The sequence below is a fragment of the Nannospalax galili genome, unplaced genomic scaffold (assembly GCF_000622305.1).
Source record: "Nannospalax galili isolate Female #2095 unplaced genomic scaffold, S.galili_v1.0 scaffold461, whole genome shotgun sequence".
Taxonomy (NCBI): Eukaryota; Metazoa; Chordata; class Mammalia; order Rodentia; family Spalacidae; genus Nannospalax; species Nannospalax galili.
Window position 1 is genome coordinate 4,304,105 of NW_008349975.1, and position 27,979 is coordinate 4,332,083.

Here is a 27,979-nt window from a genome sequence, read left to right on the forward strand (position 1 = left end):
GGAATTTTCTATGTTGAACAAGCTGGTCTCAGTCTCATAGATATGCCCCTGCCTCTGCCTCCAGAGTTCTGGGATTAAAGGTGTGCATCACCATGCCTGGCTTAGCTGCTTATTGTTTTTATGTTATATTCTCATCTAAACTTGAGACAGTATGTTAAAAATAGTTAGGCATTTTATCTCATCTAAACTTGAGACAGTATGTAAAAATAGGTATTTATCTGTGTGTCTTCTCAGTGGTAGGCATTGGGCATTTATGCCATTTAATTTGATTATCACAAAGACTTCCAACTCTTGTGATATTTAAACAAGATATACATGATTTTATAAAAGATAAAATTGAATTTCAGAAAGTTTGATGAATTTTGACATGTGTATAAAAGACGTGAATTCATCATTATGAATTCTTTCTTGATCCAGTGTCTTCTACATGACATAGGCATTGCACTAGAAATACAACAGTGAGAGAATAAATGAAGTCAAGTTTATTTTCATGTATTCTCTACTTTAAGAAAAAGTACATGTATTTATCAATATTGATAGTTACTAATTCTAAGTTTTTGTTATTTAGTAAGTCTTGGTTAATGCAGGTGCTAGTAACATCATTAACGACAATGTCACAAAGTCTCAAGCCTCCTGTTTGGAGTCCAACATTTGACATTTCACCTAAGCTATGCCATTTGGTATGGCACTCTTTAAGATACCACACCATAGACTTTGGCTTTTTTATTTGACAGATGAGATTTGATAACTGATTTCTGAAGTCATTCCAAGGGTGAAATTTTCTCTACTTACTATTGTGCCCTGTATGTTCTATATTAAAGTATTCAATCTTTCTTCTACAACAAATACCTACATACATACATCATACAGTGTAATCCTTTGGTTAGTGATTTCGATTTGAGAAGTAGAATGTGACATTTTTGTTCTCTTTTCCCTTATGCCACTTCAACTGCTGTTTTTTTTTTTTTTTACTTCTGAATGTCTTAAAAGGTACCTGAAAACATTCATTTCCTTAATAAAATTTTAGCTTTATTCATAAATGTTTGCTTAATGATCATTCTTAAAGCCATAGATGCTGTAATTTCTGGATCAAACAAGTCAAACAAGCTTCTCATTTTCTCTTGTTCTGGACATAGTCTTAAAAATATATTGATGTTGTATATGCAACTGCTATTTAAAATAGGTTCAGTCATCATCTTCATTTTAAGTAGAAATGAGAGCAAGTTCATTTTTCTCTTTCCCCAACCCATCAAGAGGAGAAGAAATGGAAATGTCCTGGCTATGTTGCTGTGTGACTAGTATTCAGCATTTGAACATAATTTCTGTGTAAATGCTAAAATATGCACTTGGGCAAGGCAAAAAAGTTAGGAATTTAGAATATTTCTTGATGCATGTTCAATGTTTTTTAAAATGTTGATTTCTTTTTATTGCTCTTTTTTTGGTCTTGAAAAAAGGGAAATGATGCAGGATGAGGTGTGAGAAAAGTTAAAGGAAACAATACTAATGAGTCACAGTGCGAGTCCGTGTTTCATAGATTCCCATGTTTAGCAAGAATGCCTGCAGAGGGTGATGAGAAAAAAGTCCGAGCTGCTTTCAAAAATAATAGTAGCCAAGAAGAAAGTTCAAATTTTAAGGAGCAAAGTGAATTTCCACTTCATTATATACAACCCCATTTCCTTGAATTATGGCCGTGTGAAATTGATTTCTCTGTAGATTGGATTCACTCACAGTTTCCTTTCCTACAAAGCCACACAGTTCCTTTTCCTCTCTTTAAAGAGCACAAGTACCCCCTCAGATTTATTAGCAGTCGTAATGTCCATCTGCACCACGGGAACCAATCTGGTAGAATGTTTGCTTGCTACACAGAGGTGGGGTTTTGAGACCTCCCCACTTTCTTCTTTGACCTGCACATTTCTGATAAGAGAGGCAGCCACTGCCTTAAAACAATGCTGTCCAAGTTTACACTGGCAAGTGGCTTTTCCTTATTGGTGTAGAAACACAGCTGGACCCTGTGTTTACAGGGTTTTCCACCATCAAATCTCTGAAACTGTGATTTGGCAAACAGGCATTTCTGTTGATGATAAAATATCCCCCTCCATACTATAAAATGAAAACAGCCTTTCTGCTTGGGTTCCTGGACCTCAACAAACATTTCTTTTTTTCTGTAGCTAACCTTTTCTCATTTCTGCATGTGGCTCTTGTTAGGACAATGCACAGAACTGGAGATTTTTCTTTTCTAATCAGTATCATAACTGTCTGTACCCGTGAAATGGCTCAGCATGTAAAGTTGTCTGCTGCCAAGCCTGACAACCCGAGTTCAATCCCCAAGACGAGCATGGTAGAAGGAGACAATCAACTCTCAAAGGTTGTCCTCTAACTTCCACAAGTGCAGCATGACACACATGTGCCCATACATATACACACACATACACACTAAATATACAGATGTAATAAAATATTTTAAAGGCAAGTTTTAAAAATGTGATGACTGTCATGCTGAAGAATGGAGTTTTAAAACTATCTTATGCTAGTCATTTCTCAGTGATTACAGAAAGATAAGCAAAGCTACTTTTCTATATTGATCTAAGCTACAATACAGAAGAGCATGAATGTACTCAACCACATTCCCACTAATATCACCACCTTCTTAGACCAATGGAACAGAAACTCTTGTTATATCTGTGGGTAAATTATCTCTTGCAAGCTTGCCTTTGATGTTAACAGGATCTCAGACAACACTACACAAGTAAAATTCCTGAATATTTGGCTAAGTAGCCAAATACTTAATGGTAACTAAAGCTAACAGCAAGTTAGGCAAAATGTCTTATATTCTGTTCTTAACAAATTATCTACATTATGACTTAGAAGTGCAGATTTGAGTTTAAAATTATTATTGTTAGACCATCACCCACCAGAACCTAATAGTAACCATTGATTGCTGAAGACAGCATGATTTTGGTCACAGGATACAGAGAAATCAATTTGGCAATGACCAGGAATCTTTCTCCTTGACAGGTAGCTTTGTAGTACTAGAAAGTGCTAAGGCAGCTGTTGGGGAGAAAAGGCACCACAAACTTTACCTAGTGCGAACCTTGTGAAACACAATGATGACCCTATCAGAGTGGCAAGATATGCCCATGACTGCAATAGTAGCAAAAGTGTTATTGGCATAAACAACCATTTTATAATTGGATTTAAGGCCTGCTTCATGGGAGGAAATACACACCTGGTACAGTAAATATGGCCCAAATCCATGTTTGGTAGCTCATAGGCTCCAGGTGTGAATCCACTACTATTATTTTGCTAAATGGACATATGATTAGACTGTACTCTGAATTACTATCTCACTACCCATAGATTAATGTCACTCTAAGATCTCATCAGAGAAATTTCTTTTTGCAGTGGACATCAGTAAATATAGAAACGTACAAGTGGTCAAAGCACTGAGAATAAGCATCAGTGGACTGCCAAGCTACAATTGAGATGCCTCAAAAATTTCCCATCCAGCGACCATGTTGGAAGAGGGGTGGAATAATTGTTACAAACCAGAGGCCATGAAGACCAGAATGGAGCAATGTTTTCTAGCCACGACAAGACTGCTGCACTCATGAGCAGCCTGTCCATGAACTGCCCAAGATCAAGCCAGTAAGTATTCCAGCACGGAACTGGAAGGGACTCACAAGCTCCCACTCCTAGCGGCAAAATCATTGACAATTGATGGTTTGGAGGAAGGACAGCCAGTTTTCTTGAAGGATGTAGCCCCTGGTAAGTCTTCTACACTCCAGTTGGTGACCCCCACATCCAGAGCACCATATATTGGATTGTAAATTGGGTTATAATTTTTTTTAAAAAACAAAGTAAAAGAGGACATGAGGCTGGAAGGGTATGGAGATAAAGAGAGTAGACCTTGGAGGAATGAGAAGGAAGGTTAGAGGGTGAATATGATAGAATACATTGTATGCCTATATGACATTCTCAAAGAATTAATATAAATAGATAACAAATGGTTTCTGAGTCAGAAAATGAAAGCATGGGGGGGCATAGGTGGGAGCTGGCTTCTGGTTCATTATTTGTTCTTTTCCCTTCCCACTTTCCAATGCGTCCATACTATGAGATCCTCACAGAGACACAAATGGGCACTCCAGAATAAATGCGTCTAAACTCCATCCATATCTGACCCATATGAGAAACAGCTGCCTCTTGACTGCCCTTAGGTTTCTGAGTGTTGATGCTAATAACACATTGGTCATCATGGGGAAAAGCTCAATGAAAATCCAGAAAGGAAACAGGCTTGGGACTTTAGACCAGGGCTTTGGGGTCTTGCATACATGGAATGAAGTCCTGATGGGTTAGTGTAGGGTCAGTGAGGAAGTAATAACAGCATCTTGTTTGCTCGTGCTTCTTAATTATTATGCGTATGTAGGTAGCCAAAGAAACACAGGGTCGAACATACCATACTCATTACTTGTAAAAGCGATCTAGAAACAGTAGTTACAAAGATTTTATAAAATTATGTATTCACAAAGTTAGGAATGTGTAGTTACAAAATAACATCCATAAGGTATGAATATTACTAAAATTATTTGTGGTTCTAAATAGAATGTACTATTTAGTATGTAGTATGGTAGTTATACATGCCATACCATGTAATATGGTAGTCATATATGTCATACCAGTTAAAATCATGATACCCTGTCTCAAATATCAGTCTCATCTGTGACATTCAACTTTTGATTTATTCCTATATACAAGGAAAAGAAACAGTGTAGATATTAAATCTGCACCTTAATACCAATGTAGTCATTTGTTCAGCACAATCATTGAGGATCAGTACTATTTTGATCATTATGTTGGGAGCCAGCTGGTGATTCACAGGTCTGCTTCACATCAAAGAGATAAAAAAGGCATAGATTCCATTCCCAAAACACTCCTAATGAGGAGATAGTTATGCTAGCCTGTGATAAGAAGTATCTGAAGAGATTTAAAGAATTCCTGGAGTCAGAATAATGTAATGATAAAATGGAAGGACTATGCATTTAGGGATTCCATTGCTCAATTATAATCCTTAATTTCTTTATCTGTGATGAGAAAACACACACACACACACACATTCATACGATCCTTACTATTTACCAAGCATTTTGTATGTATTACGACCTCATGAGGCATTACTATTAGGTCCATTGTACAGAGGAGGGAAAGGAAAGGAAGTTTTTTTTAAGGTGCAGAAGTTTGCAGAATCAAAGAAATAAAGCTCCAAATGACAACCCAAGGAGTTTGAGTCTAGCAACTCTGATTTTAACCACTATCCTATGCTTGTAAAGGGGAAAAAAAAACATTTTATGACACAGAGTAAGTGCTCAGTACCCCATCATTATAATTATGTTAGTTACTATTCCTAGACAGAGGAGAATCGGGTAGGTAAGAAAGGTTTTTATCAGCAGAAATAAAGATGTCGGACTTGAAGGAGGCGATTCCAAGTAGAGGAAACTGTAGGTAATACTGAAAGGATAAATAATATTGAAAGGAAATTGTGATGAGAGTAAATCTTATGGGAAATAGGAACTGAAATGCATAGAATCATATGTAATCTGCCAAGGAATTTAGTCTTTGCAAGAGATGGGGAGTGAGGTGGTAAGCTTTAAATGGGAATGATTACCAAGTGACTTCCTATTAATGTGGCAATTTGTCATTAGTGATGGAGGGTAGCTTTAATAAACTGTAACTCCTATATGTGGGAATCAATTTTAAATGTTGAAGGATCAGCTACTTTAGCCAATATGCAGTTTGCATTTCCCTTGATCTGGTAGTTATAAAGAAAGCATGTCATGTTTCCACTGACTCTATTATCTCCTTAATGCACAGCTTCTTTTCATTAGATTCCCCAAATTCTTATTGTGTCTTGAGTTTGAATCTGGGTGTACTTTTGGTTTTTTTCCATATATTGAAGCTCATTAAAAATAAATTCCATCTGGGTGGCCCACATCTTTAATCCCAACCCCCATGAGGCAGAGGCAAGTGGATCTCTGTGAGATGATCCACATAGCCACTTCCAGGTGGGCTGGGACTAGGTAGACCCTGTCATGCAAAGTCCAGACTGGCCGGATGGCTCAGCAGATAAAGGCACTTCCCCCTGCCAAGCCCACTGAGCTGAGTTTGATCCTTGGGATCCACATGGTAGAAGGGGAGAACCTAGTCCTGAAGATTGTCCTCTGACCTCCACACGTGCTTATGGCAAGCACATGTATGCTTGCATATGCACAGAAAAAAGACCCCACACAAATAAATAAATAAAATGTAATGAAATGAATTTCACATAATTTTAAAAATAGACTTTGCTGTAAGTGCATAAGAACACAAATTTCTACATGCCATCTATTTCAAATATTTTTAGAGCACTAGAGGCACAAGTGTACTCTGTACTGTGGCAAGTAAAATATACAAAGATAAAAGCTAAATTGCCAGGCGCGGTGGCGCACGCCTTTAATTCCAGCACTCAGGAGGCAGAGGCAGGTGGATATCTGTGAGTTCAAGGCCAGCCTGGTCTACATAGTGAGTTCCAGGACAGCTGGGGCTACAGGGAGCCCCTGTCTCAAAAAAAAAAAAAAAAAAACTAAATTAATTAACTATTCCACAGAATTAGAAAAGTTTTAGAATTAAGATAGGTCTTGTGCATACTGTTTCCTATGCATCTCAGACTCCTTTTTACTGTGAGAACTGTGAAAAATAACTTTACATTCTTTCCAAGTATCTATTACATCTCTCATCTCCCATGTCTTGTGTAAAGTTAAATTGTTTATTCAACAATTGTGACTGGATTCAGTGAATTAGTATAACTGTAAAGTTGATCCAACTATTTCCCAGAGGGTATGTTTTACAACATGAACTTTTTGGCAGAGTCGGTGTAGTGCTACTGTTTTTAAAGGCCATGTTTTGATTCTTAGAATGTCAATTGTTCAAAAATCTTGACATGTCAAATAACAATTTAATTTTTGACCTGCTGGATTTGTTGCTGATACAGATCAAATTAAAAATCTAAAGGGCTGGGGAAGTGGCTAAGTCTCCAACAGCATTGGAGGGAGAGAGAGGAGAGAAACTAGGTCTCCTGGAATTCACCCCAGCCAGCCTAGCTAAATCTGAATTCCAAGTTCATTGAGAGTTCTTGCTTCAAAAATTAAGGGAGAGAGCTTTCAAGAAAGACACCTAACACTGACTTCTAACTTCCAAATACATGTGCACATACACATATGTATACTTACATAAATATGTGCACACATTCACACGAACACATATAAATATACCATCTAACTTGGGCTGTCTTGAACTTGAGGTCCTCCTGTCTCAGACTCCTTCCTGAGTTCTGAGTATACAGGTGCACCACACCTGACTCCAGCATTGCTCTCAACAATACAACATATTAATTCCTTAAGTGTGCATAGCATATGAGCTGGGCATGAATTTTTACATATAGAGAAACTGATAAGAGATGTTAACAGTCTTAGCTGATGACTACGGAGTGTCCTTGAAAGATACCCACATACTACATCCTCCCTCACTGTCATTTCTTTTCAACCCCCATGAAGGGAAGTCATCAATAATGTTATATAATGTCACAATATAATGTCACATTATTTATGCATAGGAAAAATATACCAAACCTTCAGCTTTTCATGGTATAACCACCATATGAAACCAAAAGATTAATCACAGATTATATTAAATATAAATGAAAAGCAACAGAAATTGCAGGGAATCACTTCTTAATTTTGGTGCTTATATCTAAGAAAAAATGAAATATTTTATCAAAATTATATCTAAAACTGTCATGGCTTAGGCTTTAAAGATTATACTCTAATTTGTTTTAGGCTGTTTGTAAAATTTAAGTCTTAGGTTTTTCCAATCCTAAAATCTGCTTTAATTAATTTATCAAATTCTTTTGGATGAATATGCTTCAGTGTTTCTGTGCATTGAACAAAACAGCCTGCTTAGTCCTCAGTAATCTTTAAATGAGGCTTATTCTTATGGTCTAATATTCTGCACATGAGCTCATTTGAGCTCATTTGCAGATACTGTTTCTTTCTTTCTTTCTTTTTTTTTTTTTTTTTTTTTTTTTTAAATAGCAAGTCCCCATTGAGTCAGAGTCTCCCTGTAGCCCCAGCTGACCTGGACTCCTGACCTGGACTCCCTCTGTAGGATTAAAGGTGTGTGCCATGCCCAGTTCATTTGCAAATACTTTGGAATTTGTTTTTAGTGGATGTTTTGGTCTTTGTACAGGCTATGCTATGCACTCAGCCTTATTTTAATTTTAATATCCCTATTAATACATCCGTCCAGCAAGATAATATTCTTGTAACATCCTAAAAACAAATTTGTCTTCAATTATGTAGTTACTCTGACCAACTCTTTTGTAATTTTTTTGTTTGTTTGGTTTTGTTAGTTCTTTTGGTGTTTTTGAGACAAGGTCTTCCTGTAGTCCCAGCTGACCTGGAACTTGCTATGTAGACAAGGCTGGCCTTGATCTCATAGAGATCTGCCTGCATCTGCCTCTCGAGTGCTAGAATTAAAGGCCTGTGTCCTCATGCCTGGTTGTTTTGCTTTTTTAGATAGTTTTTCCACTATAAAGCTCAAGTGAACATCAATCCTCCTGTCTCTGTCTCTTAAAATTGAGGACTACAGGTGTGCACTATCATTTCTAGTCTTCACGGAGTCTTTATTTTTATAAAAGAACAGAGGATGCTAGATTATATGTACAAACACACTACATTGCCATTAATTTTTAAGGAAACAAAAACTGAAGCACAGTTAAATATCATTTCAAACTTTTCTAAGAATATTTTAGGTCCATTAGTCAAACTTTAGTTAGAATTAAGCTTTTATAAAATCTTGTTCATACAGTCGGATAATCTTTTCTTGAGTCATAGCATCACAAGTCAAGGTGGAAATGGCTAAAAGAGAGTGAGTGAGGCAGCAGTGACTGAAGGACGAATTCAACTACTTTTTGTGGAAAGTTATAGTTATTTGCCTCTGGATTAGTGAATGATTTATGACACAGTAATAAGAGAAAAGAGAATATTGTAATGCTAGCAACAGGACATGTCAAAAGTCAATCTATCCATTGTTTACCTGGGGCAAATTTTGCTGAAAAAAAAATCTTAGAACACACTAGCTTTGCCTGATATGAGATCTCATCCCAATAAAAAAGCTAACATTGAAGAGAAAATGCATATCTGAATTTCCTGAAGAATCATTTTTACTTATACTAAAGTAAGGAGTCTGGTTCTAAAAAGGTAAGTGGAACCAGTGGTGGTGGCTCACTCCTTTAATCCCAGCACTCGGGAGGCAGAGGTAGGCAGATCTCTGTGAGTTCAAAGCCAGCCTGGTCTACATAGTGAGTTCCAGGACAGCTGGGCCTACAGGGAGACCCTGTATCAAAAAGACCAAAAAAAAAAAAAAACGTAAGAAGTGGGTTGGCTAAGTTTGCATGACTAGAAAGGGCTAGAACTTTCACATCAGTTGGTCCCACTCCAGAATTTGAAGTCTATGCCAGTACATTATATATGCTGTCACCTCTAAGACAGCATTAAGAGAGACAATATTGTTATGGCTTTTGCTCCTTGTAGCTCTTTATTAGATTTTTATTGCATAGCGCATAAAGCCAACTTATTAGTGTCATACCATGTCCTTGCAGATTAGAACTTGCTTCCCTGTAAAACCTTATCATCCATAGCTCCATTTACAAGTGAACTATCCAATTCTATCTACAGATATAAGTGCAGAGACCTGACAAAGATTTTCTGAAATGAAGTGTCCTGTTCTTACAGGGGGAAAAGGAGCTCTGTGTCTTTAAATCCTTTGGTATAAACCTCACCAGGAGGACTGAAATGTGGCAAGCATGTATGCTGGTTTGAGTTAGACGTTTTCAGAGGACAGGAGTTCCCTTTCCTGGCCTGTTCCAGAAGCCTGGGCTGCTGCCCCCTCAGTTGCAGGAGCCTGAGGAATGGGGGTGGCAGCTGCTGTGCTCACACAGCTCACTTGGGAAAAGTCAGCAGCTTCTCTTTGCAAGCACTCCCTTGGCTCTTATGTGTCCAATTAGGTTGTAGATTATCAAAGTAATGGATTCAATTGCTTTTTCCAGTTGAATGGTTGCTTCTGTAAAGGGAATGACCTCTAGAATTTCCTACATTGCCACCTTGCATCTAAGATTGTGTTTGCAACGAGTATCCAATTTCGGTTTGTGCATTACTTTTGGTTGTTATGTCACTTCTAATCTAGAACATTTCCTCCAACTTTTAAAATTAATCTGCTACAATGATTGGGGGTATAACAGGTTTTAATTTTTTAATTAAAATATTACAAATTTAGGGTCAGATTGCTTCATCTCACTCTAACATTTCTTCATTAAGGTGTGACCACTTTTCATACTTTACCCTTTCTAGGAAGTAATTTATCTGTGAATGATAATTTTCAAATACCATGTTCTTCTGCACCCCTCACCCTATGATTTTAGTATTCATTATTGAACATGTTATTTATGTGATTTTTTTTTCATTCTGAATACCATTATCAAAGCAAGTCAACACATAAAATAAAAACCCAAGAGGTGTTTCTTTTCTTTACGTTTTAAGTTAACATTAAAATGATCTTAAGAAGTGCCTGTCTTTTCTTATTTGTATGTTTGTTTTTTCCTTAGCATCTATTAGTGTAAGCCCTTAGAAGACTCAAGGATTCTGCCTTCCTGATTTATCTGTGCCAGCACTGCAGCATCTGTCCTTGGCTGCGTGCTCATTCTTCCTGCTGTCACACGCATCTATTCCCATCTTTATTCACCAAGAACACTTACAGAACTCATTTATTTCTTCATTTACCCCTCATTTTCCCACCTCATTGGAGTAGTTAGTTGTTGCCTAAATAATGACATTTTTAGGGACTTCAAATTCTCTTACTCTGTCTTTCTTTAGAGAAATCCATATAAAATCAAAGGAAGCTTTCTCTACACCTATCATAGAATGCAAGTACCATTCTTGCATGATAATTTTTTAGTGCAAATGTATTTCTTCCTGTGGTTGGAATTATTCTAGTGTGACATCTCCATGTTTATAACTTCAAATCGGTGTATATATCAGCAAGATCAAACACTTCGAGTTAATGACTGTGTCAGGTTTGGGTGTAGATAAGATTTCCCATCACTGCGATATATTAATTCTGTTTTAGCCTTATTGTCTGTTTCTCATTTCTCTTAGATTCATCCAAATGAGCTGATGCATTTTGTTTCTCCCATAACTTTTACTGTATTCTAATGCATCTATAATTTTTACTTACTTTTTCATTGTTATAGCAAAATACCTGACAGAAAAACTGAAAGGAGGAGAAGTTTATTTTGCCTCACAATTTCAGCACAAATAGTCTATCATGGGGGTGGAAAGCATGGTGCATGGTGATGGTTATAGCAACTCTTTTTTTCTTGGAGCAGAAGGATGAAGTAGCTGCTCCTCATGTTCTGGATGATCAGGATCTAGAAAAGCTCCACTGTGACCCACACCACAGCAATCCACTTCCACTTGCTAAGTCACAATTTACAAATGTTCTACCACCTACCAAACATTACCAGATGGGGTCCTAGTGTTCGAACATGAGCTCATGGGGGACATTTTAGATTCAAACCATAACAGATATCCTCTAACCTATTCAGTCTGTCTGCTCCTCCCCTCTCCTCCCCTCCCCTCCCATCTTCTTTCCTCTCCTCTTTATTTGATTTTTTTGAGACGTTCTATACTCCTAAAACCATGGAATATAGTTTAATATTTTATTATGTTTAGGTTATTTCAACAGAAAGAGGAGAGATTTCCAATACATTGCTAATGAAATATTGTTAATTCTATAATCTGATTGGATTATAGAATTATAATTATATGACCATATGCCAGTATGGTCATATCTATCTGTCTGTTTATCATCTATCTTCTATCATCTATCCATGTATCTACATATCTATGTTTCTTTCTTTCTATTTATCTATCATCTATCTATCATCTATCTATCTATCTATCTATCTATCTATCTATCTATCTATCATCTATCTATCATCTATCTACTATCTGACAGAGAAAGAAAGAGCTCCCATTAAAATGACAAATATATTTCCCTTGAAAAACTTACCTTTAGAAAACTAAGACAAGGGTGTATATAGACATATGTAGAAGTGTTTCTCTCTTAAGTGATAGTTATAACTATAAAATTATAAGAAACACTTCAGGATAAAAAATTATATCTGTCTTAGTGTGTCTAAACAATGACATACTATTATAGTAAAATTGTATATTTGTAACTTATTTTGCCTTGATAGGAGGGAATGAAAGACACTCAACTTGCCCTCAGTTTTGCCTTTTAGTAGTTTACCTATCCTGAGAGCTGGGCAGCACAGGAGTAATGTCTTACCTAATATATAGAGAATAACATTTAAAACTCATCTATTTTCTGCCTGCATTTTGCCCTAGCTCTCTTCAGAGTACCAGGAATGAAGACCTCCAGAGCAGAAGGAACCTTTGGATTCACTTCGATTTTCTAAAAGACATAAGGAAATAAGTTGTCAGGAAGTGGTGGGACTATTCACCAGCTTCCTAAATTATTGTGTGTTCTTGATGAGTACAATGCAAACATGGCTTTTCCCTGGGAAAGATCAATAACTGAATCCAAGTCTTTAACTGTCTGGGCCATCTTAAGAATGAGAAATTGTCATATAACTGAGATCTAGTGCATTTCTGTTTTATTGTAAGTTCAACTCTATTGCCTTAGCTGCCAGAAGGTATGCACAAGTTTCCATGTGTTTGAATGTGCTACTGGATGACAGAAGAGCTTTTCATGCCAGTGTCCTCAGATGGTTTTCATAGAATTTGCAGGACAATAAAGGAATTCCATAGATTCCTCTTTTTCCTGGTGACATATCATCTCTACCAGCCCCGTAAAACTGAAGAGAAATGGACTGTCAGTTCCTTGATCTCCAACACTGTTTCTTTATCCTTCCTCAGTCATCCATTTTCATGATTCTACAGGGATTTATTACTAGCATGCATGGCACCCTTCTCACATCGAGTTCAACTATCTCATTCCTGAATACCATATCTTATTTTGCCATCCTTTCATTTCCATAACTTTTTGTCCTCACAGTTGTTTTACTCTATCACACCTATAGTGCTCTTCCGGAAAACACTCACTCTTCCTTATATTTATTTTATTCTCCAAATACTTTTTTTTTTTTTTTTTTTTTTTTTTCTTTTTTTTTTTTTTTTTTTTTTTGGTCTTTCTGCTAAGCAATCCAAGCTAGACCTGAAGTTTCAGTTCTCTTGCCTCAGTCTCTTAAGTACTGGAATGGTCATGTGCCACCACACCCAACTCTCTGAATACTATTATACCTAAAAGGCTGATCATGACCTGAAGGAAGTACACAATCACAACTACATTAAAAATATTAATGATCATAAATCTCAAGTGTACTCAGAGCTGCCAAGAGGTATGTTTCTTCTTTAATTCCTTTATTCTCTCATTACTTCAAGTCAATAGTACACGATTCATCCTCCCCAAACTCCCCAACTTCTCCAATGATTCTCAACTGATGATCTCGCTCCTCATTTCTCTGAAGCAGTCAGAAGAGATTATCCGCAAGCTTTCATAATCGCACATGCCTACTCATCTCTGCCAGTAGTGTATCTTCCTTATCACAGCGACTGTACTATTACCTCAGCAATGGCAGATCCTTTCTTATACGCTGTTTCCATCTGCTACTGTCTGATCTACGATTACCGCCCTGCAATTGCTTCAATTTTCTCATACAACCACTTTATTCCACTTTCCACCTGGAAAGAATCCACAGTCCTTTCCTCCTGCCACACTAATTCTCTTAGCTTCAACATCCTTTACAAGTGCTGACCATATACTCATGTCTCATTCCCTCTCCTACTTTGGTCTGGAAGTAACTCTAATTTCAATGAAGATACTGCCTGCTACATCAGCCAAGGGCTCATATTAAGGTTATTAAGCCTTTTGCACTGCCAATTCTGTTGTCAAATGTTTTGGGGTTTTATTTTTTGCTTCACATTAATCTACAAGCTTCATTTGACTGATCCCAGGCCCTTCCTCAATTTCTCTATTCACTTGGTTCCCAGAGCATTTCTTCTGCTGTGTTTCCCCTCCCTCCGTGACCATTTTCTTCCAGTATTTCTTGCTCTTTTAAGCATCCCAACATTTGTAGAATCCCTGACAGTTAACTATTGAATTGTTTCTCTTTTTATTTTCACTTCTAAGGTGAATTTTTTTTCTTTAAAGGCTAAAGTTACATCTCCAGCCTCTGCTAAGCTTAGATATCACACATCCAACTTTTTACTTCTTATCAACCTTGATAGTTAATAGGCTTCTCAACTTTAACATATCCAGAAGGGAGCTCTTGTTTTACACATTCTCTCACCTCACCAATCTAATATACTCTTCCTCCCTACAGCTTATTGGAGGAATATTCATCTTCCAGTTTCAGGCCAGGATTCTCAGAGTTATTCTCGATTCCCATCACTTCCCACTGCTGAACTCTCAGGGCATTCTGGCAGCTCTTCCTTTGACATATATCCAAAGGAATCCGACTACCATTTATTGTTTCCATTACCATAACTCTTTCTCAGCTCACCATCAATTCTCACTGGGACACTTGCAATTGTTTTTCTTATCATTGCATCTGACCTTGCCCTTTCATGTTACGTTCTTCACACACAATTGGAATGATCCTGTTAAGACATGAGTCAGGTCATGACACTGCTTTTGCAAAAACGACGTCAGTTTCAAGGCTCCACATTTAGAGCAGAGTGAATACAGCTTGACCTCAGTTCCCATTACTCACCTCTTTATTTCCTCTAGTCATATGGGCCACTGTGCTGAACCTTGGACCTGCTAAACATAATGTGTTTCAAGGTCTTTTTATGTGCTTTTCTCCTTCCCTGAGTTTCCTGTCCCACATTCCCTCTGTCAATCATTTTCTTATTGCATTTTGATTTTCTTCACATCCCTAATTAACACTAGAAAAGGTTGTTTATTTATTTGTCTCTACCAACAAAATGGATGCTTTATTGAAATAGAAAGTTGTATTTTACTTATCATATGTACAAGGCCTAGAAAACTACATGGTCACAATCATAACAATTTCAGAATGAATGTCCACAGTCCTGTAGAAGTGATATGAGTCATTCTTCGTAACATGAGGACATTAGGAATTTAAGGGTTTGCTTCCCTTCTAGAGTCTCATTCCAGTGATGAAAACACTTTGTTTATAAATTTAGTTTTAGAATTTATTGTATAAACCAAGTTCCTCAGAGTATTTGTTGCCTTTTTATGGTCAATTAATTGATCTAGGGTGAAGAAGAAAAGGCCTATAATAAGGATATTCTTCAGTCAACTCATAAAAGATTCTTTGAGTTTTGCTGTTTTTGTTTAGTGGTGATGCTGTCTTTACATAAAGTATTTAACTTTTTATGTTGGGAGGCAAGTTGAAAATAGGCATTGCATTTATGAGGGTGTAAAATTAAATGTAATGCTTATTACTTTGAAATGTGTCAGCTACTAGTTTCTCAATTTTACAAGGTATGTAGAAAAGACACAGATGTTCTATTACCTATTTCACTTAATTTCCTTTGTTTCCTTAGACATCATTGGCTTCTTCTCAGAATTATAGAAGATAGTCTGTATCTTGGGAAGGACAAGAATAGTATAACATCCTTTGAAAGCTTCCCTACTCATTTCCCAGGGAGATCAAAATATTGAGAACATGATAATTGAATATTTTAAACAGTTTTCTTCCAGGATAATTTTCTGAAAGTATTACACATTTTCAATGAACTTGATATGGTCTCATGATCTGCATTCTCTATCAAAGCTTGCTTTATTTATTTATTTATTAATTTTTTGCTGAGTAGCCTTTGGAGCATTTCTCAAAACCACAAGACTTTAATGTTCTTACCCCCAAAATTATCAAAATTATACCAGGTCATGGAAAAGGGAAAATATTTAATTGAATAATATACAAAAGAGTTGTACAAACATTTCATTTCTTAACAAAAAAGATATTAGCATATTGACAATTTGGATGGTGATCACAGGAAGTTCACTGGGTATGCTATCTGACAGGAGCGTTTCTACTTCTTCACCTTACATCTAAGAAAACTGAAGCCCAAGGAGGTGGCTGCACTTCAGCAGGTTGGGCTATGGAGCTTGGTTTACATGATGTTCTTTGTCTGTAAGCAGACCTGCAGATTATGCCTGTATTTTCTACTGTTATGAATAGATTTTACAGTTTAAGCCACCGAAAAAGACAAGAGAATATTGCATAATATATGAAAATTGTTTGAAATCCAAATTCCAGTATCCATAAAATTTCAGTAGAACATAGCCATGTTCACTGTGTATTTGTCACCTATCTTGGCTACCCATGGCACTGGTGAGTAGCTGTGAAAGAGGTATGTCTCTCAAATCTAAGATAGTTGCTATTTATAGAAGGCATTTGCTTATCCCTACAGTATTCCTTTGAATCTTTACTTTGATAACTATCAACTACTTGTAGCCACTCTCCTGTAAATGAAAACATTTATAAAAATAAGATGAGACAATTTTAAAATCTTGCAATAATCTTTGGACATAAATAATCAAATCTACTTCAGACAAAAGCCAGATTAAATTGATTTGTTGGGGTAAAAATTAAAACTGTTGTTAACCTAAATGTTCATTTCTAACATTTCCTTTTTTCTTTTTCTGCCTTTTTCACCGTAGTTCTGTCCGTCTATGCATATGCATACATACAGACACAAACATACAAACACCCACCAGCTAGTCTTGAGTCCTGCTGCAATGTATGTAGTACAATCTGTGCTAAGCAAAACAAGTAACAAACATGCAAAAACATATAAGATGATTCTTTAACTTCAAAGAAAAGAAAGGGAAAAGCAAGAGATTTTTGAACTGACATTAAAAAAAAATACTTGTTTCTGCAATACTTTTTAGAAATTATTCAGTCTACTGTTTCACAAATGAAGGATATAGTCTACAATTACATTAAAATATTTTGATTTGTATAACTTCTGTGAAAATGATATTCTTGCTGGGATCTAGCTCAAACAATAATATAACTAATTTAGCTCATCAAAATTAATAATGCTGTAAGGACTGCTATGTCATTTCATCATTACATTTTTAAAGCAGTGATTGCTATAAATCCATTCCTCTCAAATTGCTACCTACATTATATCATTAGTGTAATCCTGGCAAGTTTTGCATATGAAATATACATTCTTAAATATCTAAGCAATAGGCCAAAATAAAAATACAATGTGATTTATTAATGACTGTTGTCTGATGTTCTATTATTAGAATAGGATGTGATTGGTATTTTAGAGAACTGATAAACAATCATTCAAGTGCTTGGGAATTTTAAAATTTACAAGTTGGGAGATGAGACTTCCGGCCAGAACCAAGATGGTGGTGCATGGCCAGAGGTGACAGAGTAATGGTGCTGGCAGCTCTTAATGCAGGGAGGTGTGGGCATGAAGGACTGTGGGGCAAATGACCCAAGGTGGTGGACGGCAATGATGAGGATGGCAGGGAGTCATTCATGCCCCTTGGACCCAGCCATGCACTCTCCAAGGGCCCAGACCCCAGAGCATAGTAAAGATGGGGAGTTTAGAGAGAGAAGCGACTTTCATATCCCAGTTAGAGAACTTAAAACATGACTCCAGTAAGAGGATGTCTCATCACTTGTTCCCACTGGCCATGGAGGAAGATGTGAAAAGGGCAGATACCAAAAAGCCAACAGCATCTTTAACATGAAATAGAAAAAACTTGATCCGTCTGTGTCTTTGAATAAAAGCAGACTGTTTTTCTCCAATACTAATTCAACTCAGCAAGTAACTGTTCCCTACATTTGCTTCACAGAAGTCAAAATACTCCTTCTGAAACACAAATGTAATCATATGGACAGAGTGATGGAGACAGGAAAATACTAGGAACAAACATAATTAAAATTATGGCTCCTCTCATGAGCCTGGAACTGTTACCTCCTGTGGTCCTTTCCTGTGAACCTGGAGCTGTGGTTCTGTCTTATTTTCTGGAGCTGTGGTTGAGATGGAGTTGTGCCCCCCTCCTCTAAACCAAGAGCTGTGGTCCCCATCCCATGAGCTAGAGTTGTGGTAACTTCCTGTGAATCTGGAGCTGTGGCTCTTCTTATTCTCTGGAGCTGTGGTCCCCTCCTGTGAGCTAGAGCTGTGAGTCCCCTCTTGTGAGCCTAGAGCTGTGGTCCCATTCCCAGGACCTGGAGTTGTGGTTCCCTTCCATGAGTCCGGAATTGTGGTCCCTGACCTTGAGCCACAATTCCACATCCTTTTGGTGGTGGGCTGATGGTGGAGCATTTTGGAGGAGGGAGGACTTGCTGATGTCAGGCAGCATATTCAGCCTTCTCTGAGTGGCTATAGTCCCCACAAATCCCTTCCCTGAGGTCTCAGGTTGTGCATAGCTGTGTCTTTGCCTCTGTGTTGGGTTTATGCTGGGGACAGACAACGTATCTGTCATTTGAAAATTCTAGTCTTGGGATGTTCAAGAATTGACTTCCCACCTCCCTTGAGGACTAACAATGAACTTGAATATACATGTGGTCCTGGGCACCCAGGCCTTGACATTAGACCATTTCCATTCCCAGGCACCAAGAGGTTTTGCATGATTTTTCTGCTATTTTTCTACAACCTCAGTGTACCTTCACTTGTGTACTACAGAAAATGTAAAACACCTAACTGAACTTATAGTTATTAAAAACCACAGTCTGAGAATTCAGTAAAGAAAAGCTGGTAAACAAATTCCAAAAAAAAGAATTACAAATTAATAAATCCCAGTGTTTTCCTTCAAAGAGCTAGCTCTAATATTTGTATGTAATGGAACCAAGTAAAGCAACATTCAAAATGTGTAACAAAATGATCTTAGTCTTTTAAAACAGAAATCAGCTCTGGACTTCCAAAACTGACATTGCTGTTTATGCAAATGTTAAGTACAATAGAAACAATAGCTTGTCTGACTAAATTTCCCATTTATGCTATAATAGATGAGTTATTCTCAGTTAGTGAAGGGCTATGTGTGGTTATAATACCGTTCAATAGGTTCACCTTCATACTTTCACTCTCCCAAATTAAATTTACCAAAGAACCCTTTAGTAGCACTCTGGATGAACTGGTTTATTTTCCCTGAAATAAAACAATGTTTATGTCTAAAAACACTGTGCAACCTCTTTTAAAAAAACTGATAATTTCATATACAAACACTGTAATGACATCACCTCCACCCCTTTCTCTACCCCTCCAACTCCTCCCATCTTTCCCTAGCACACTCCCTCTCAATTTTGTGACATCTTCCTTGATTAATATTGTTACATATATCCATATATTATAGATAAAATGTAGCGTGCATATTATATAGATATAATGTACTGAATCCATTTGATGATGCTCATGTAAATATGTGTTTAGAGCTGATCACTTGGGATTAGATAACCTATTAGGGAACTTGTCCATGGAGAAAGCTGATTCTTTCTCTCTCAGCAGTCATTGGTTGCCTATAGCATTTATCTAGACATGGGACCTTGTGAAATTTCCCATATTGGCATGTCAACTGGTGCTATCTTTAGGGAGGTCTTGTTTAGATTACCATATTGTTAAGCTTTCATAAAGTCACTTTTGAATAACTTGTTCTAGACCTGAAGTTTCTTTCCTTTAGTTTAGCAAGATCTCACAATATCTAAGAGCAAACGTATAAATGCATGCTTAATGAAACTGTGTTTTTCAAATTATTTATGTTGGTTTTGAAGTTAAACAAATTGGGATAAGATTGACTTGTGAGCTGGAAGATGACTCAGTATTTGCTACAGGAGCATGAAGACCTGAATTTACATCATCCGTGCCCACATGCCCAGCATGAAACCACAGCAGTGCTGGGAGCAGAGAGGCGGGGAGTTTAGTGAATCCCTGAAGCTCACTGCCAGCCATCCCAGCCAGCAGAATGAGCTCCAGGTTGAGTAAGGGACCCTGCCTCAAAAAAATAAAATATAATGACCAGTTTGATGTAGCTAAAGTTACTTGGATCTGCCCGTACAAAACTATAATCATTTCTTTATCTTAGAAATGGTTCATTGAGGTGAAAGCACATTTTTGAGGCATCTTAAATGATTGGATTATAGTGAAATTTAAACCCCCAAATAAAAATGTAAAATTGAGCTGTTGACAAGTTTTGGATTTCAAAAACTGAGACTTCATTTCATGAATCATGGAAAGGGACTGGTGGGGAGGAGGTGTGTTGATAGGGATGGAAGGAAGATAAGAAATACTATTCATGGGACTGAAGAGTTGGGTCAGTGGTTAGGAGCACTGGCTGCTCTTGCAGAGGACCTGGGTTTGATTCCCAGGACCCACATTGTAGCTAACAACCATCTGTAACTCCAGTTCCGTGGGAATTCGATGCCCTCTTTTGACCTCTGTAGATATTACTCTATGTGGGTCCACTTACATACATACAGGTAATAAATAAAAATAATATATAAAACATTTTTTAAAATAAAAAAGAAATACTGTTCACTGGTGACATTAGGGCTTGTCTTCTATTTCTTCAAAAGAGGTCTTCTCTATGGCCACACTAACTCTTTGTCTGTTGGCTCACAAAACAAAATGAGGTAAAATAATCTTCAAGGTAAATACAAGGAAATGGAGATCCATATTTAATGGATGCTTTGGATAGTCAATTCCCAAGGAATATTATCAAGGTCTTCATACCTGGATAGATAACTCAGAGGTTAAGAGCACTGGATATTCTTGAAGAGGACCTGGATTCAGTTTCCAGCACCCACATGTCAGCTAATAACTGTAACTCCAGTTAGAGAGGATCTGCCACCCACTTCTGGTCTCTACGGGCTTTGCACACATGGGTGCACTTGCATACCTGAAGGTAAAACAGTTATACACCTAAAATAGAATTAAATTTTAAAAAAGGAGCTGCTACCCCTTTCAGCTGTGGAAACTTTCAGGGAAAGTGTGAGTGTCTTCCTGTGGTCAATTGGTAATGCTGGTAAAATAAACAGGATCTGGCATTGAACTACAGCAGTTAACAAGCATTTGCTGCTGTGTCCTTAGGATTTAACAACAACTCTTTCTTGACAGATAAATAATATTCAAAGAATGCTCTGGCTTGCAGGTTTTAATATCTTCCCGAAGCAACCTACTTCTTCCGTTGCGGTCCTGACTTCTAACAGGCTCACAACCTCCCCAAATGGCACAATCCACTTGGGACCAAACATTCAACACATGATCCTGTGGGAGGTATTTCCATTCAAATTGCAATAATTTCATTTTCTGTACCACAGCTAAGGGGAATATTTAAAACTAGAAGTCAGGTTCTGATGCTAAGTTGTAAGCGAGCCACTTATCATTTTTCTGTCTTATTAGTCTTTACCCTATCTTACTAAGCCTTGCATGTTTTGACTGTCTACTACTTGCCTTGCTTTGCAATAATTCTCTCTCCTGGTGTTCCTGCCACTCAAATCCATCTTCTGACTTAGGCATGACAAGCAGACTTGTGCTAGAGCACTTGCTCTTGCCTATTTTTAGTGCTTAGAATGTTGTTCTTTTAGTATGACCTTCTTTTTTGATTTTGTTAAGTCTATTTAAATTTCCTATCAGTTACCTATGGTTTCAATAATGCTGTAATCTCAAGTGTTTACAGAACATCAGTGGCCTTTTAACAATAAAGATTTATGTACTTTATTAGTAGTATCCAATCTGACAGGACTTGCCTACTCAGACTTAGGCTCACTCATGGGTATTTTTTCCAGCAACAGACCAGCTAAGTTCTTGCTTATCTTGGTTGAGCAGATTCATTTCTCTGAGTCATCTGGCTATTGATGAATCTATAGCTTCATTTAAGATAATTGGGACTAAAAGCTCTTTCAAGCATCTCTGAGCCCTAGTATACCTTTGTTTGTGGCCAAAGAACAGTAGTTATGTGATAGGATGACAGGTCTTCCTCCAGATCTGCTCATCTGTTAATATCACAATGGTTTAAAAAAAGAAGGAAAAGGCACAACAAAGTCAGTCCACGTTTGATGGATGTGAAAATAGGCCCTGTCTTTTAGTGAGAGGTATTGCAAAGTCACATGGTGAAAGGCCTGGATAAAGGAGGGATGAGGTATTACACCAGTGGAGCAATCGATCAACCACAGCATCTTATCAGTGAGCTTTTACCCGATATAAACTAGCAGGACTCTCCTTGACTCACAGTCTTTATCACTCCCCTCCAGCTTTGCTTTTTTATCTGTGTCTGGCATTGTATAGGTCTTGGTCATGTTTCAATTTGGGAAGCAAAGCTACTAGGAGATATAAATTGCAATAATTACATGTCCATGGAAGTAGATCAGACAATAGAGAAGTCCAAAGGAGAGGCAGCTAGGATGGACTCTTGGGCGGGAGCTAAGGCTTCAGTATACACATAGAGGGAGCTACATCCTTCTCAAGGAAGCATTAGTTCTGCTTATTCCTTTAGCAGATGGAATCAGGTCCACACAGAATACCCTGGGTTATATCCTCTACTCAGTCAACTAATATATAGTGTAACCTAGTAAATTTATAATATATATCATGAAACGAATATATTCATAATACAGACAATGATGTTTAAATCAGTAATTGGGGACTGTCATCTAGCTAAGTTGACACTTAAAAGTGACCATCAAAAGATACATTTAATTTCTGTTTGTTTATTGCTTGTCCTTCCCTACACGAAAGGGGCTGGCAGCATGTGAGCTGAGACTTTTCCTCATATCATCACTATTGTCCAACTTAGAATAATGCTGAGTTATGGAAAGTTGTCAGCTGCCCTGTAAGGTAAACTCATTCCAAGATGATGAAGATGTTGCCTACCTAAAGTGGTAATGAGATGGAATAAGAAGGAAAGGAGAGGAATTTGATAGATAATTGAATATATGTGATCATATTTAGAAGAAATTTATAATTTAGAGTATTGGAAAAGATTTGAGATATATAATTGGAAAAGTTAACAAATCAAAATATGACAATTAAATCCAGTAGAAAAAATAATCTATAAACTAGTCTTAAAATTGATCACAGAGGGGGTGCTGTAGAGATGTCTCAGTGGTTATAAGCAAGGCTACTCTGGCAGAAGATCTGGGTTCCATTCCCAGCACCCACATGGCAGCTAACAACTGCCCATAATTCCAGTAAAGAGGTTGAGCATTTTTCATTTACCTTTTGTTTTGTATGACTTCATAGTCCCATTTAGGTTTTGGCATTGAGTTTCATAAGTTCTCTATGATCTGGATGGTTATCACTTTTTAACATATAATTTGCAAATGTTTTCTTCAAAAGTATAGACTCCTTTTTATTTTGTTGACTACTTGTTGTGCAGAAACTTCTTAGTTTGATATAGTCCTGCTTATTTATTTTTGCATTTGTTGTCTGATTTTGGTGTGATAACTACAAATCATTGCTAAGTTCAGTGTCAAGGAACTTTCCTTTGACTTTTGCTAGATGTGAATGAAAGCTGAGAACTACAAGAAAAAGGAGCCCAGCAAGCAAATGAGTTGGTTAGAACAATGAGGTTTTTGTTTTTGGTGTTTTTTTCCCTCCCCTCCTTCCTTCCTTCCTTCCTTCCTTCCTTCCTTCCTTCCTTCCTTCCTTCCTTCCTTCCTTCCTTCCTTCCTTCCTTCCTTCTTCTCTTCCTTCCTCTCCCTCCTTCCTTCCCTCCCTCCCTTCCTCCCAGTCTCCCACTCTCCCTCCCTCCCTTCCTTCCTTCCTTCCTTCCTTCCTTCCTTCCTTCCTTCCTTCCTTCCTTTCATTACTTTTTCCTTTGGAAGACTCTCACTCTAGCCCACACTAGCTAGGACGACACTCACTCTATAGCCCAGGCTGTCCATGAACTCATGGCCACTGTACATGGTTGGGTAAAATGTTTTGACTAGTTACTTAAGGAATACTTTTGGATAGTAATCAAATTGGACATATTTAACTTTGGCCAAGAATAAAGATAAGAATTTTTGAGATAGGTAGTTCCTGTTCTATATTCTTTTTTTGTTTGTTTGTTTTTTTGGTCTTTTTGAGACAGGGACTCCCTGTAGCTCCAACTGCCCTGGAACTCACTATTTAGACCAGGCTAGCCTTGAACTCACAGAGATCCCCCTGCCTCTGTCTCCTGAGTGCTGGGATTAAAGGCGTGTACCACCACGCCTGGCCCTGTTCTATATTCTTTTAAAGAATATCATATCAATAAAACATTGTCAGCAGTATAATTTTTGACAACCTCAAAATTCCCTCATAAATATGGAGAGTAAAAATAGGGTATATAGATTAATGTTTTCAACAAAACTAGGTGACAAACCACAGGAGATGTGTGGGCAAGACCAGATAGTATGAATGTGTAGACAATCAGCTGTCCAAAGATATAAAGAAGAGGAGAGATTTGATGAGGAGGATGGGGAAAGCACAGTCTATCAGGAAAGATCCTTTGCTGTTGTTGCCTGTGAAACTTCTGAGACAAATGATATTCTTTGGAAGAAGGAGAAAAAACTCATTACGGATTAATCAACAGCAAACAACAATGTACTTTATACAACCACTTGCAATGAAAACAATTCTTAAATTCTCATTTTAAGAATCTTTGATTCTTAATTACATGACTGAAAAAGTAAGCACTGTCTAATGTTTGCTGAAACATCAGGTGCATAGGAATGATTACTAAGTGTGTCTGTGTTCCTAAACACCAAATGCTAAATCCATTAGCATTTTATAGTTTTCTTGTGAATTTTGAATTCTGTTTATGTATATTGGGAAAACCAATCTACGGATTTATCATTCTTCTCTGATTAAAATATAGACTTGGTCAGAAAATGGAGCAACAATTAACAATACTTTTCATAAAATTATGAGCATATTTTAATCTGAAATTTTTGACATTGTATATAGTTTCATTTTGTCACAATTATTTAAAGTAGTTGCATATAATCATTAGATGGAGATTAGATTTTTTTCTTATTTGAGAAAACATGCATGCTTCACTAATTATGAATTAAATTACTTGCTTTAGAACTTCACTATAGAATTGTTTCGTTTCTAGGAACACATACCTGCACATACAGCCTGGAGGAGGGCTTGCCAGTTGGATTTGAAGAATCATGTAGTCTAATGAATGCTAAAACTGTATTTCCAGTTGCAAAAAGTCTGAAAATACCAATGGTTGGAAAATGTGATGCAAATATTTCTGGGGTTCATTGCTACTTGCAGATAGCTCTAAAGGATTTATCAGGTCATAACTATGTAGTGTTCTGACATCTCCTTTATTAGGCGACACTAAATCTTCATAGCTCATGTATTGGAAAAATTTCTTTTGTAAGTATTGTGAATATTAGAAAATATAAGTTTAGGTGATGAACTAGGGCTAAGAAAGCATTTAGGAAAGAAAAGAGGTTCAGATTCGAACTTCCTTCGTGATATTCCTCTGAAATGAACTGGGGAAATGCAAGAGAATTAACTTTAAACCTGACGTGTTGTTTTGTTGTTCCTTCTGAAAGATTTGCTGGTTTATTTTGTGCTGGACAAATGATTTAACTGAAAAGGTGACTATCCTTTGTGTTTGTTTTATCCTGTGTGCTTTGTACTTTAAAACAAAGGTCCATCTCCCTTTAGGGGCCACATTGAAGTCAATCTAATTCCTCCTTTTCAAAAGTTCTGCTGTGTTTAGGCTATTGTGAAGTCTGAATTTAACAAGGCAGTGAAAAAGAGCCGAACAATTGAAAGGAATTTGTGAGAACCTTGTTCTCAGACCAGCAACTACATCACAGCCTCCCAGACTGAAGACTCTCAGGCCTTCCCCAGCGCTTGCTGGATCAAAATCTATACTGACATCCCTGGTGTCTATGTAGTCAGTAAAGTTTAGCATGAGCTGATCTAGAGGAAGAAATTAGGTCAAATATACCTAATCTAATCTAACAGTCCTAAGAAGAATCCTCCTGCCCCTCATCTGAGAGGAAAACAAACACAGGCAAGGTCTAGAAGTTTATTTTACAAGATCTGACTTTAGGGAAATACTTTAACTCCCAGAAATTTGTTTGCTATCTGTCAAACAGTGCTCTAATATTTTGTGGCATATCTCTTATGATTTATTTAAGGTAATTCACTCATATTTTTACATTTTAGTCTACTGAGCTCTTTATATTTTAACGGGTTTACTGGAGTTAAACAAATTCCACACTCCTTTTAGAATGAATATTTTAACACTTGTAGTATAGAAGCATTAACTACCATATAGATTTGTCATCTTTCCTCATGTTAGAGTTGCCAAATGTATTACTGACTTATTCTGTGAGCTCCATTAGGCAATGGTACGGTTTCCTTTTTTAAAAAATTTTACATTTTTATTCATTTTTTGACAATTTTAAATGTGTATAATGCATTTTGATCATATTTACCCCCCACTGTCCTCTTTTATCAATCTCCCACTCCCTCTGGACCCATTTCTCTTTCTCAAAAAGTCCCTTCTTACTTTCATGTCATTTTAAAGAATGACTCCTTGAAATTAATTAGGATTGCTTGCATGAGTATGGACTTGCTTTCTTGAATTCTATATCAGATAATTTGCTATTGGTATATAGTAGCTCTAATAATGATCATATGTTGGTTTAAAATTTTTTATTTATCTATATTTAAGTTTTAAGTGTATGAATGTTTTGCCTGCATCTATGTAAGTGCATGCATGTCATGGAATGCCCATGGAAGCCAGAAGAGGGTGTAGGATCCTCTGTAACTAAGTTACAGATCATTGTTAGTTGCCTTGTAGGTGCTGGGAACCAAACCCTGGATCTTTGCAAGAGCAGCTAGTGCTTTTAACCACTGTGCCATTTCTCCAATCCCCATGTTGATTTTTTTGGGTACTAAAAAGTTGCCAGCATTTAATAGGTCTAATAACACTTTAAGTGATGATTTAGAGTTTCCTATATTTACAATCACAACATCTACAATCAGTGGCAGCTAGCCTTCCTCTTTTCCAGCACAGATACCATGTATTTTTTTTCTCTTGCCTGATTACTCTGGCTGGCACTTTCAGTATTATATTGAATAAAATGGTGAAAGTGGTTGTCTTTGTCTTGTTTCAGATCTTAAAAAGCTTGTAGCTTTGATCCATTTGGTCCAATGTTAGATACTGGATTATAATATGTGTTTTGCATTATTTTGAGGTGATTGCCTTTGTACCTTATTTGTTCATGTTTATCAGAAGAGATGAATTTCTCAAATTACCATTACCAAACACAAACACAATTTTATCTACAGTTATAGCAAACTACTTTTAATCCTATGTTCTCTCTTTAGTGTCATCGTTCTTTCCACTCTCTGCTCCCATGTACTCAAGGCTATTTGTAGAATTAGAATGGGATAATTCTTTCTGATATTGGGATCACCCATTTGTTATGTCTAATTTCATCTCTTAATAACATCACTTCATTCACACAGAGTAAACTCTGGTTATCTAGTTCAAGGCGCTGCCTTGCTCACTATGATAACTGCAGCATTTAGCAGGGAGCCTGTTTGATGAATGCTTATTTAATCAACATGTCAATTCAGTCCTATGAAAGATATTGGAATCACCCATTTGTTATGTCTAATTTCATCTCTTAATAACATCACTTCATCCACACAGAGTAAACTGGTTATCTAGTTCAAGGCGCTGACTTGCTCACTATGATAACTGCAGCATTTAGCAGGGCGCCTGTTTGATGAATGCTTATTTAATCAACATGTCAATTCAGTCCTATGAAAACCAAGCAAACAGATTGGAGATGTAAAGTACACTAGTTTTCAGTAGGTAAGTGCCCTGATTGTCATGTAGCCTGCATGAATACTTACATAATAATTACTTGAAG

The 27,979-nt window shown here is 37.0% G+C and overlaps 1 long non-coding RNA gene across 2 annotated transcripts in view; it reads left to right on the forward strand.

Annotated features, from left to right (window-relative positions):
• The window catches only part of LOC115072700, a 61,121-nt gene that overhangs the window by 23,960 nt on the left and 9,182 nt on the right, over positions 1-27,979 (forward strand). For both annotated transcript variants that reach the window (XR_003851731.1, XR_003851730.1), the window contains exon 2: positions 3,403-3,645. This is a non-coding gene — a long non-coding RNA (uncharacterized LOC115072700). The remainder of the gene's footprint in view (positions 1-3,402; positions 3,646-27,979) is intronic.